Below are 12,974 nucleotides of genomic sequence, written 5' to 3'. Positions count from 1 at the left end.
AGGAATCTACATATTGCTTTCCACAAAGGTTGAACTAGATGGCATTCCCACCAGCAGCGGATAAGAGTTCCTTTTTCTCCACATCCCCGCCAACACTGATTGTTCTCATTCTTTGTGATGTGTGCCAATCTCTGGGATGTGAGGTGGTACCTCAAAGTTGTTTTGATTTGCATCTCCCTGATGATTAGTGATGTAGAGCATTTTTTTCATGTGTCTTTTGGCCATTTGTATTTCTTCTTTGTCAAAGTGTCTGTCCATTTCTTCTCCCCATTTCTTGATGGGATTAGATTTTTTTTCTTGTAAATTTCTGTCAGTGACTTGTATATTTTGGAGAATAGCCCCTTGTCTGATGGGTATTGGGTGAATAGTTTCTCCCACTCAGTAGGGTGCTCTTGTATCCTGGGTGCTATTTCTTTTGAGATGCAGAAGCTTCGCAGTTTAATATATTCCAATCTGTTAATCTCTGCTTTCACTTGCTTGGAGAGAGCAGTTTCCTCTTTGAAGATGCCTTTAGTCTCAATGTCCTGGAGTGTTTTACCTATGTGTTGTACTATATATCTTATGGTTTTGGGTCTGATATCAAGGTCATTCATCTATTTGGATTTAACCTTCATTCATGATATTATCTGGGGATCTAAGTTCAATTTTTTGCAAGTGGCTAGCCAGTTTTGCCAACACCACATGTTGAAGAGTCTTTCTTTGATCCATTTAGGATTTCTTGCTCCTTTATAAAAAATTAGAATGTCTAGGGAACATTCTCTGAGTATTCAAGCCTATTCCACTGATCTGAGGGCCTGTCTTTATTCCAATACCATGCTGTTTTGATAACTATTACTTTGTAGTACAGTTTAAAGTTGGGAAAAGTAATTCCTCCCATATTCTTTTTCTAATGATTGCTTTAGCTATTCTAGGGTGTTTATTGTTCCAAATAAATTTCAAAAGCACCTGATCCACTTCTTTGAAGAATGTCATGGTATCTTTAGAGGGATCACATTAAATCTGTACAATGCTTTGGGGAGTATTGCCATTTTAATGATGTTAATCCTGCCAATCCATGAACAGGGTATGTGCTTCCATTTCCGCGTGTTCTTTCTTATTTCTTGGAGCAGAGTTTTATAGTTTTCTTTTTATAGGTCCTTCACATTTTCAGTCAAGTTGATTCCAAGATATTTGAGTTTGTGTGGCACTATTGTGAATGGAGTTGTTTTCTTAATGTCCATTTCATCCTTATTACTATTGGTGTATAGGAAGGTCATTGATTTTTGTGTGTTAATTTTGTAGCCTGCCACCTTGCTAGATGAGTCTATTGTTCAAGAAGCTTTTTGGTAGAGTCTTTAGGGTTTTCTAAGTAGAGTATCATGTCATCTGCAAACAGTGAGAGCTTGACTTCTTCCTTTCCTATCTGGATTCCCTTGATATCCTTTTCTTGCCTAATCGCTATAGCAAGTACTTCCAGTGCTATGTTGAATAAGAGTGGTGAGAGAGGACAGCCTTGTCTTGTTCCAGAATTTAGAGGGAATGCTTTTAGTTTTTCTCCATTGAGGATAATATTTGCCACTGGCTTGTGGTAGATGGCCTTAACTATATTGAGAAAGGTTCCTTCCATTCCCATCTTGCTGAGAGTTTTGATCAAGAATGGGTGTTGGACCTTATCAAATGCTTTCTCTGCGTCTATTGATATGATCATGTGATTTCTATTTTTCTTGTTGTTGATGTTGTGTATGATATTGGTAGATTTACGGATGTTAAACCAGCCTTTCATTCCTGGGATGAAACCTACTTGATCGTAGTGGATGATCTTAATGAGGCATTGAATCCTATTTGCCAGGATTTTGTGGAGGATCTTTGCATCTGTATTCATCAGCTATATTGGTTTGTAAATTTATTTTTTGGTAGCATCTCTGTCTTGTTTAGGTATCAAGGTGATGTTGGCTTCCTAAAAGCTATTTGGAAGTATTCCTGTTTTTTCGATTTAGTGAAAGAGAGACTCACTATTTTTTAGGAATACTGTTGGTATACAAATTATAAAATGGAAGAAACAAAGAGAGTTCTGGTTCTGGTTCAGGTAGAGAAAGCCTCATTCAATGATGGTGGAAATGTCAAGTATTCCAGCCTTTTGGGGAAAATATGGATATTCCTCAAAAACTAGAAATTGAGCTTTCATATCTAGCAATACCACTCCTAGGTATATACTCTAGGAACCAAAAAACACAATACAGAAATGCCCTCTGCACTCTTGTATTCATTTCAGTACTATTCACAATAGCCAAAATATGGAAAGAATATAAGTACCTGAGAACAAATGAGTAGATAAAAAAAATGGTAAGACTACACTATGGAATCATTAGTGAAATGAGTCAGAGAAGAGAGATAGAAATGGAATAATCTTACTAATTTGTGAGACATATAAAAAATAGTATGGTGATAATATATCTATAAAATAGAGATGAAGGCCAAAAGGATTAGTCCAGGGTAGAAAGCTTGCCACAAATAGTGGGACAGTGAGGTTAGGGTAGAGAAGGGATCACTCTGACAGTGATTGGAAATAATACTTTGGACAAGAATTGGTAGTGCTGAACTAAGGGCCATAATGGTAGCGTATGGTAGGGCATTTTCCTTGTATGCAGCTGACCCAGGAAAGCTCTGGATTTGAATCACAGCATTCCATATAGCCCCCTGCCCCTCAAAGCCAGGAGAGATTTATGAACATAGAGCCAGGAGTAACCCCTGGGTGCTTCCTGAAACAAACAAACAACCCCCCCCAATTAAATTTTGCATGGCACCCCTTCAATAACTGTGAAAACAAATGTGTCTAAGAGGAAAGAAGGTGAGAAATAAAATGCCTTTTCACCCAGAAACAAGTAGAGTGGGAGACTGGGAGGAAAATTAGGGACATTGGAGATGGGAAATGATCATGGATGAAAGGTAGTATACATTGTAAGGCTGAAACTCAATGAACAATTTTGTAACCATGATGTTAATAAAATAAAAAAGAGACTGAAAATTAGTCCTGTTTATTAATCAATAATACAGAAAGCTATATAATAAACAACAAATATATATAAGTATTTTAATATTCATAATCCTTAAGTCTAGATGTACATAATATTGCCTGATGCACAAAGTTATCAGCAAGTAAAGTCTCTAATTGTGCTTTCTCAATGGCTGGAGCATGACAGGTGCTTTGGAGGTACGTAAATTATTTGGATCACCAATAGTTGAGTGGGAGTTTCTAATAGGGAAGTATATTTCTTGGCCTAAAAATGGGTCTCAGATATTTGCAAGCATAATTTGTTTTTGAGTTCTCAGTTATCATGAACAATAGGAGTGTGGAAAAGTGGGAAAATAATTTGGATAATCAGCCAAGATGATAACTAAGAGACCCCTAAGTTTTATTGAGATTATTCATCTGTGACATTGTAGGCTCCACAACATTACAAAATACCCTGTCTACCTATCTCCTCCATCTTCAGAAAGTCATTGGAAAGAGCTTTGAAATATTTATTTAAATTAATTATCTCAGAAACATCAAATTACTCATCTATTTATGCTATTTTAGTAGACCTGGGATGATTCCAAGAGATTTTCCTGATGGAATTTTTAAAATGACATAGTTAAAATATAAATGGGTACTGTATTCATAGATAGAACTTAAGACTGGTAGGTAGTCTCCTGATGAACCTCACTTAATTTGCCAATGTATGTAATTTTATTTCTGAAAGATCCAGACTTCAATTTTCCAGAATCCTATTTTTTAGCTGCTGAATGACTTAGAATAACACTTCCTCTACTTATATGTTCTATAGCCAACAGATTTGATATTCTATTTAATGTTTATTTTAAATGTTTATTTAATGTCTATTTTAAAATTTTATCTCTGAGTTGCCTACTTTACAATAGTTAATAACTGTTACAATTTTATTGTAACATTATTCAATAGGTATTGCTAGACAAACAAGAATTAAGTTATCATCTCTCTTCAGACAGCATTAGCCAAACAATGTGTTGTATAAGCATTTGTAAACATTTTTTATAATCATAGTGGTATGTTACAATTTTTTAATTATATTTGAACAAAATAATAAAGTGAAATCTGAGAAGTTTTAATTTCTGTTAAATATATATTATATTTTTCTTTAGGCATATCAAGTAAAGCTGTAGAATATTAATGCATGTAATACTAAAAATTCTATTTAAAAATTGAGCATTTTGGTATAGTTTTATTTCTTTGCTGTAATGTACATAAAATACTTGAAATAAGTTAACAACTGTAATTGAAATATATTGCCAAATTATTAAATCAATAAATAACTTTAATTGCAATATCTTACAAATAAAATTTAATTCTTAACTGCAGATGATATATTTTGTAATGATTATAAAATGTAATTTCAAAATATGTGCATATACCTATAATAAGGCAAAAAGATATTTAAAAATCTATACTGCAGAGGCTAGAGTAGTGACACAAGAGGTAGGGCATTTGCCTTGCATGCACTAACTTAGGATGGAACACAGTTCTAATCCCTGGTATCCCATATGGTCCCCAAGCCAGGAATGATTTCCAAAGTATAGCCTAGAGTAACTCCTGAGCATCACCGGGTGTGTCCCAAAAAAGCAAAAAAAACTATACTACAATAGATTAATATACATTATAAAAGGCTAAATTGCTCTGTTACAATATTATATATATACATATATATATATATATATATGATTGGGTATTCTCACTGCTTTCTACAAGGAGATGATATTTTATTTATTATTTGTAGTGTATGTCATTCATTTGTATGTATGTGGAGGAAATAAGTTGGCCCATACATCCTCATAGTCAGATGCTACTCCAACTCATTGCTAAGGGATTGTTTCTTATTATGCTAGGAAACTTTATAGTACTTGAGATCAAACCTTGATATCTTACATACCTAGCTTGCCCACTAGACCCTTGGACTATATCCATAAACCATGCTTCCGCTTTTCCATATTGGGCATACCCAGGTGTTCTCAGGGCTTAATCTTGGTTCTGTACTAGGGATCTTTTCTGGCAGAAGTCAAGAAACCTATATGGCATCTTCTTGTAATGAAACTACAGTCATCCATATGCAAGGCAAACACCTAAGTCCCTGTAGTATCTCCCTGACTCTATGTTACTACTCTATAATAATATTTATAGAACTGAACCTTAATAGAAATTAAGAAAGTTTTATTGCCTTGAATTTTTACAAGACAATACTGTTCAAGGATTTATTAGAATAAATTGAAGGCATTTACCTCTTGTACTTGTAAATGTAGTTACAATCTTTAAATTTGAAAAAAATTACCAATTTTTAAAAATCATATTTGAGAATATAGACAGAGACCTAAATCCCGGTAATATTTGTTTATTTGAGTTAATTTATTTATTATTTAATTTTTTGAGAAGAAAAATGGAAATAAAAGTAGCATTGTACAAAGTTTGGGATAGGGTGTACCTAAGTTATTTTAAATATTCCAGTGTCTGCAACCAAGAACTGATAGTAGATGGACATATGCATGCATGTTTGAACGATACAGAAAACAAAGTAGACTCTAAAGTCTTTGTGTGTGTGTGTGTGTGTGTGTGTGTGTGCCACATGCAGCTCTGCTCAGAGGTTATTCCTGGCTTTAAGCTCAGAAAATCCTTCTGGCAGATTCAGTTGGATAATGTGGAATGATGGGAATCAGACCTCAGGTTGCCTTTCTTCAAGGCCAACACCCTACCTGCTGTACTACAGCTATGGACTCTCTAAATTTTTATTTGCTTTCCAAGACTTATTAACCCTCTCAAAAATGTACTATGTTCTATGAAATGTACTTTGTTATCATACCTAGTTTCCAGATTCAGTGAAGGTTTACTACTAATGTAAAAATCTTTGCATATATATATGTGTGTGTGTGTGTGTGCGTGTGTGTGTGCGTGTGTGTGCATGTGTGTGTATAAAAGCTTAGGCTCATATATATTTGCTGATTATATATATGTATATAATGTATATTTGTATGTATAAGAGCTTAGACTAAAACTAGTCAAAGAAGAGTTCTAGGTCACATTTATATTTCTTTTTGTTTGTTCTATATTTGTTCGGGGGCCACACCCAGCAAAGCTCAGGGGTTACTCCTGGCTCTGGGCTCAGAAATCACTCCTGACTCAGGGGACCATTTAGGATTCAGGGGATGGAAACCAGTTCCGTCCCAGGTCAGCTGCATGCAAAGCAAATGCCCTACCGCTGTGCTATTGATCCAGCCCTATATTCCTTTGTATAGATTTAGGTCTAATTTCCAGGTCTTTGATCCATTTTGAGTTGACATTTGTATAAGGAGTGAGATATGGGTCGATTTTCACTTTCGTACATGTGAGTTTCCAGTTGTACCAACACCATTTGTTAAATAGGCTTTCTTTGTTCCATTTCATATTCTTGCCTCTTTTATCAAATATTAGTTGGCTGTATATCTGAGGGTTTATGTCTGGGAATTCTGTTCTGATCCACTGATCTGAGGTCCTGTCTCTGTTCCAGTACCATGCTGTTTTAATTACTATGGCATTATAGTAGAGTTTCAAGTTAGGTAAGGAGATGCCTCCCAACTTCTCATTTTTCAGTATGTGTTTGGCTATCCTGGGTCTTTTGTGGTTCCAGATGAATTTTGTAATTGATTGTTCTATTTCTTTAAAGAATTGTGCCTGGATTTGGATAGGGATTGCATTAAATCTATATAGCAGTTTGGGTAAGATAGTCATTTTGACTATGTTAATTCTACCTATCCATGAGGATGGGATGTTCTTCCATTTCTTTAGATCGTCTTCAATTTCTTTCTGAAGTGTTTTGAAGTTTCCCTGGTATAGGTCTTTCACTTCTCTTGTAAGGTTGATTCCTAGATATTTGATATTTTTTGATACTATCTTAAATGGGATTGTATTTTTAATCTCTCTCTCCTCAACTTCACTGTTTGTATATAAAAACGCTACTGTCTTTTGTGTATTGACTTTGTATCCAGCCACTTTGCTGTATTGGTTGATTGTTTCTAGAAGTTTTTCTGTGGACTCTTTAGGGTTTTTGATGTATATCATCATATCGTCAGCAAATAGAGCTAGCTTGTGTTCCTCTTTCCCTACTTGAATTCCTTTGATTCCCTTCTCTTGTCGGATTGCTATTGCTAGGACTTCTAAGGTTATATTGAATAAGAGTGGAGAGAGTGGACAGCCTTGTCTAGTTCCTGACCTTAGTGGGAATGCTTCTAGTTTCTCGCCATTAAGTATAATGTTGGCTGTAGGCTTTTCATAAATAGCTGTAACTATCTTAAGGAAGGTGCCTTCTAACCCTATTTTGCTGAGTGTCTTTAACATGAAAGGATGTTGGATTTTGTCAAACGCCTTCTCCGCATCGATTGATATGATCATGTGGTTTTTGTCTTTCATGTTGTTGATGTGATGTATCATGTTTATTGATTTGCGTATGTTGAACCAACTTTGCATTCCTGGTATGAATCCCACTTGATCGTGATGTATGATCTTTTTGATGAAGTGTTGGATTCGGTTTGCTAAGATTTTGTTGAGTATCTTTGCATCAATGTTCATTAGTGAGATTGGTCTGTAGTTTTCTTTTTTGGTGGTGTCTTTGCCTTCTTTGGGAATGAGTGTGATATTAGCCTCATAAAAGGAGTTGGGTAGGATTCCTGTTTTTTCTATGGTTTGGAAAAGCCTATGGAACAGTGGTAATAAGTCTTCTTGAAATGTTTGATAGAATTCACCTGTAAATCCATCTGGACCTGGACATTTGTTCTTAGGAAGTTTTTTAATTACATCTTCAATTTCCTCTGAAGTGATTGGACTGTTTAAACTTTCTAGATCTTCCTTTTCCAGTCTTGGAAGAGGGTGTTTGTCCAAGAATCTATCGATTTCTAGTGGGTTCTCTAGCCTAGTTGAATAAAGTTGTTCATAATATGATCTCATGATATGTTGTATTTCTTGGGGTTCTGTTGTAATCTCTCCCCTTTCATTCGTGATCCTAGTGATTTGTGTATTTTCCCTCTTTTTTTTGGTGAGTTTTGCCAATGGTTTATCTATCTTGTTTATTTTTTCGAAAAACCAACTCCTGGTCTCATTGATAATCTATACATTTAATTTTTCTTAAAATCACAGGAAAAATATTTGCTAAAAGTTAACAAAATTAGTCTAATTATTTTAATCTCAGGCATAAATTTTGTTCAAAAAAATCTTTCATGTCTGGTATTAATTCTCAGTAAAATTATTATGGTAAAGTTTGTCATATTTTTCGAAAAATGAACAATGTTAGGAAGCAAAGTCTACATTTTTAGGAAGTTTGCACCTTTGTTTATCTTTCTTTTATTCTGTTCCTTCCTTCCCCTTTCTTACACCTTCCTTTCCTTTCCTCTTCCTTCCTTTCTTATTCATCCTTTGTTCCTTACTCTTTTTTCCTTCTTTTTCCTTTCTTCCTTTCTCCATTCCTCCTCCTATCCATCCTTCCTCCCTTCCCTCCCTTATTTTCTCCCTTCTTTTTTCCATCTTTTCTTCTTTTTGCCTTTCTTCTTCCCTCCCTTTTTCTCCCTTTTTTTTCTTCCTTCCTGACTTTCTTCATTCTTTCCTCCCTCCCTTATTTTCTCTCTTCTTTTTCTTTTCTTTCCTTCCTTCTTCCTTTTCTTCTTCATTCCGTCCTCTTTTCCTCCTTCCTTCCTTTATCTCCTTCCTTTTTTTGTATTGTTTTCTTAGTTTATATGTTGTTTATTTCTGCTCTGGTTTTTATTATTTCTTGCCTTCTGGTTGTGGTTGGATTTCTCTGTTGCTGTAATCAATTCTTTGAGGTGATCTTTTAAACTGTTGGTTTTGTTATTTTCCTGTTTCTTGACATAAGCCTGTATTGCTATGAGTTTCCCCCTAATTACTGCTTTTGCTGTGTCCCATAAATTTTGACATGTTGTCTCTTCATTGTCATTCGTCTCAAGGAATCTTTTTATTTCTTCCTTGAGTTGTTCTTTGATCCAGCTGTTGTTAAGCAGCATGTTGTTTAATCTCCAGGTATTAGTTTTCCTCCATTGCTTCTTCTTGACATCAATTATAAGCTCTGTTGCATAGTGATCTGAAAAGGTACTTCTAATGATCCTTACCTTTGTGGTCTTATATAGGTTGGCTTTGTATCCTAAGACATGGTCTATTCTGGAGAAGGTTCCATGTGGGTTTGAGAAAAATGTATATTCTACTTTCTGGGGATGGAGAGCTCTATATAAGTCTATTAACCCTAAATCTTCTAATTTTTCATTTAGAGCTCTTATTTCTTTGCTATTTTTCTGCTTGGAGGATCTGTCCAGTGGTGATAATGGAGTATTGAGGTCCCCTACTATTATCACAATTCCCTTCATGTGTTTCTCCAGGTTTGCCAGTAGTTGCCTCACATATTTTGGTGACTCTACATTAGGTGCATAGATATTGACCAGGGTTAGTGTATCTTGATCTAATGTTCCCCTGATCAGTAAGTAGTGACCCTCTTTGTCTCTGATCACTTTCTTGAGGTTGAATACAATTTGGTCTGATATAAGAATGGCTGTCCCTGCTCTTTTTTGTTTTCCATTGGCCTGAATAATTACTTTCCATCCTTTTATTCTAAGCCTGTGCTTATCCTGTAACTGTAGGTGTGTTTCTTGCAGACAGCAGAAGTCTGGTTTATTTTTCCTAACCCAGTTCTCTACTATGTGTCTTTTACTTGGAGAGTTTAGTCCGTTAACATTTAGGGAAATTATTGATAGAGAGGACTGTTGTGCAGTTGTATTGTGTGGAGTGGTTGTTGTTACAATCGGGGGTTTGGATTGTGTAATTCGTCTCTGAGTAAGTCGCTTAGGATCGGCTTAGTTTGCACAAATAGTTCAAGTTCGTTCATGTTTGAGAATGTTTTTAGTCTGCCCTCCCATATGAATGATAGTTTTGCTGGGTATTGGACCCTGGGTTGGAAATTTCTTTCATTCAGTCGTTTAAATATGTCATTCCACTGTCTTCTTGCTTGAATTATTTCAAATGGGAGATCTGGTTTGATTCTTATGTCCTTTCCTTTGTACTTGAGGTTTTTTTTCTCCCTTATTGCTTTCAGGAGTTCCTCTTTATCTTTGTTTTTTGCCATTTGGATTATTATATGTCTTAGTGTGGGTTTATTAGGGTCTATTTTATTAGGGACTCTCTTGACTTCTTGGATTTGTCCTGAATTATCTTTCCAGAGGGTGGGAAAGTTCTCTGTTATTATCTCCCTGACCACCTGTTCTTCCCCCTTCCCTATTTCCTCCCCTTCTGGTATACCCACAATTCTTAGATTGTTTCTTTTGTCCTTGTTCATTAGGTACTGGACTTTTCCTTCCAGTGCTTTGCCTTTTATTTCTTTGTTGGTTTCTTTATCATTTTTTGATTGCAGTTTTCCTTCGAGTTCTTCGATGTGCTTCTCCAACTCTGTGTTTCTACTCGTAAGGCTTGCTACTTTGTCTTTTAAATCCTTCACTTCTTTTTTTTATGGAATCTCTCATGTTCTTTGACATTTCTTCTTTAATTTGGCTGATTCGTTCGTCCATGGATTTCTTATACTCGGTTGCTAGGGTTTCTTTCATTTGTTTTAGTAATTCTTGCATTTCCTTCCTCATGACCGCTTTTAGGTCTTCTTCCCCTGGATCTGTGCGTTTTGGTGGACTTGGAAACTTGATAGGGCTTGTCATGGTGTCTTCAGTTATAAGAGATCTCCTTGATTTACGCATAATTCTTTATATTTAATGGTGTGTTTTGGAGTGCTGTGGCTTCTAATTTCGGCCTGCTTTGGTCTCCTTCCTGAAGGTGTTTCTAGAGGGGCTGTTGGGTGAGTTTGTTGAACCTAGCCCTTTCTCCTCCCCTTTGCTACCTAGAGTTCAGCCTTCCTGCAGTTGGTCTTGTCCCTTTTCTGCTCCTTATTTCTGTCAGCGGTACAGTTCCACTCCTGGCCACAATGTCTACTGGCGCTATTGAGCCTAGTTCTCAATCCACCCTCCTTTCTCTGGGATTCAATGGAGCTCCGCCCCCTCCAAGCCTCCCTTGAATGAGTTCCTTCAGTCCGACCCTGAAGGCTCTGTCCTCGCCCTTGGGGAGTCCCTGGTCCACTCCAGGGTCCAGGGGGGTGGAGTGCTCTAGGTCACCTGCAAGTCCAGATGGCTGGCCCTATCTCCCTATCTCCCTATCTCCCCCGTCTATTCGGGTCGCTCAACTTGCCTTTCTAGGCGCCACCCTGGGAGGAGGGGCCGGCCCAAACGCCGAGCAACAGGACAGAAACTCACTCAGGCCTCCCCAGCTGGCCCGCAGGGGTCTCTGGGGGGAGGGGCACGCCCAAACGCCAAGCCAAAGGGCAGAAACTCACTCAGGCCTCCCCAGCCGGCCCGCAGGGGTCTCTGGGGGGAGGGGCACGCCCAAACGCCGAGCCAAAGGGCAGAAACTCACTCAGGCCTCCCCAGCCGGCCCGCAGGGGTCTCTGGGGGGAGGGGCATGCCCAAACACCGAGCAACAGGACAGAAACTCACTCAGGCCTCCCCAGCCGGCCCGCAGGGGTCTCTGGGGGGAGGGGCACGCCCAAACGCCAAGCCAAAGGGCAGAAACTCCTTAAAATTGTCCTCGGATAGAGGACGTATCAGATATTAAACTGATAAGAACAGATACTACACTTGATCTTAGCCAAAAGGCCGAGAAGCGATTTTCTATTTAGACTTTTCTATATAGACTTTAAAGAATCTATCACAATTCTTGTCACAGAATGCTATTTAATAAAAAGTCAGTGAATAGATATTAAATAATATAATCAAATTTTTATTTGGCTTTTGGTCCACACTCAGTGATGTTCAGGGGTTACTCCTGGCTATGTGCTCAGAAATTGTTCCTGGCTTGGGGAACAATATGGGACACAGAAAGATCGAACTACCAACTATCCTAGGTCAGCTGCATGCAAGACAAGTGCCCTACCACTGTGCCACTGCTCAGGCCCTGAAATAACCATTTTAAAAATATTTTAAAAGGTATTTTCTGAGTATATATATATATATATATATTCACAAAGTGATTTAATTTTTATAATGTGCCATATATATGTGTATGTATATATACATTAAAGAATATTACTACTGGAGCCAGAGAGATGGCATAGAGGTAGGGTGTTTGCTTTGCATGCAGAAGGATGATGGTTCTAATTCCAGCATGCCCCCCAAAATAAAACAAAACAACAAAAAAAAGAATATTACTATATAAGAGCTAATAAGCTGTTCAGTTCAATATATAGTATAGCAGCATATGTGTTCCAGAAAGTTAAAATGCTCTTGTTCTACTCTTTTCTTCCAAGAAAGATAAGAGCTTATCTATAGTCAGAGTAAATATAGTGATTCAGTATTCATAGGAGGACTTTATAATTTAGGCTCTTATTTTCACACTGCCTTTCAACAACACCTACACCAACAAGAATAAGAATGTGTTAAGCGACAATGGTTAAGAATTTTAATAAAAGAAGGAAATTATTTTTATAATTACTGATAAGTTTTTAATTTGTTCTATTAAATAGTAACTCAACCACAGTTAATAAAAGGACAGACTTATGCGTTGATATTACAGGTTTAGAAAATGAGGCTTGCAATTGTGTTAAAATTAAAAGAAGTGATAATTTCTTTTAAGGAGTTGGTTAATTAATGGGAATTTATTGAGCATTAAAGACCAAGTTTCATACTTTTCTGATATTTAAAATGGTCAATAAATTACTTTTGGCATTTTACTACTACTGAATGGAGACAATAATGACATATAGGAAAAGTATCCTAAGATATCCTAAAGATATCCTAAGATCAGGACATAAAACTGTGATTTAGATATGTAAAAAAATAGTAAGATAGTGGTAAATACCTGACATAGTGATGATTGTCTATATGTTTGAATGTGCACTATGTCCTAGTTTATGTAATATATCTGT

At 36.6% G+C, this 12,974-nt stretch overlaps 1 protein-coding gene and 1 pseudogene across 1 annotated transcript in view; one reads left to right on the top strand and one right to left on the bottom strand.

Moving 5' to 3' along the window:
- Positions 1 to 12,974, top strand: part of ADGRB3 (adhesion G protein-coupled receptor B3) — an 898,471-nt gene that overhangs the window by 555,819 nt on the left and 329,678 nt on the right. The window lies entirely within an intron of this gene.
- LOC126014924 (uncharacterized) lies at positions 11,549 to 11,718 on the bottom strand (annotated as a pseudogene).

The sequence above is a fragment of the Suncus etruscus genome, chromosome 7 (genome assembly GCF_024139225.1).
Source record: "Suncus etruscus isolate mSunEtr1 chromosome 7, mSunEtr1.pri.cur, whole genome shotgun sequence".
Taxonomy (NCBI): domain Eukaryota; kingdom Metazoa; phylum Chordata; class Mammalia; order Eulipotyphla; family Soricidae; genus Suncus; species Suncus etruscus.
Note: the sequence above shows the minus strand (reverse complement) of the source record. Positions and strands in the feature narration are given on the sequence as shown.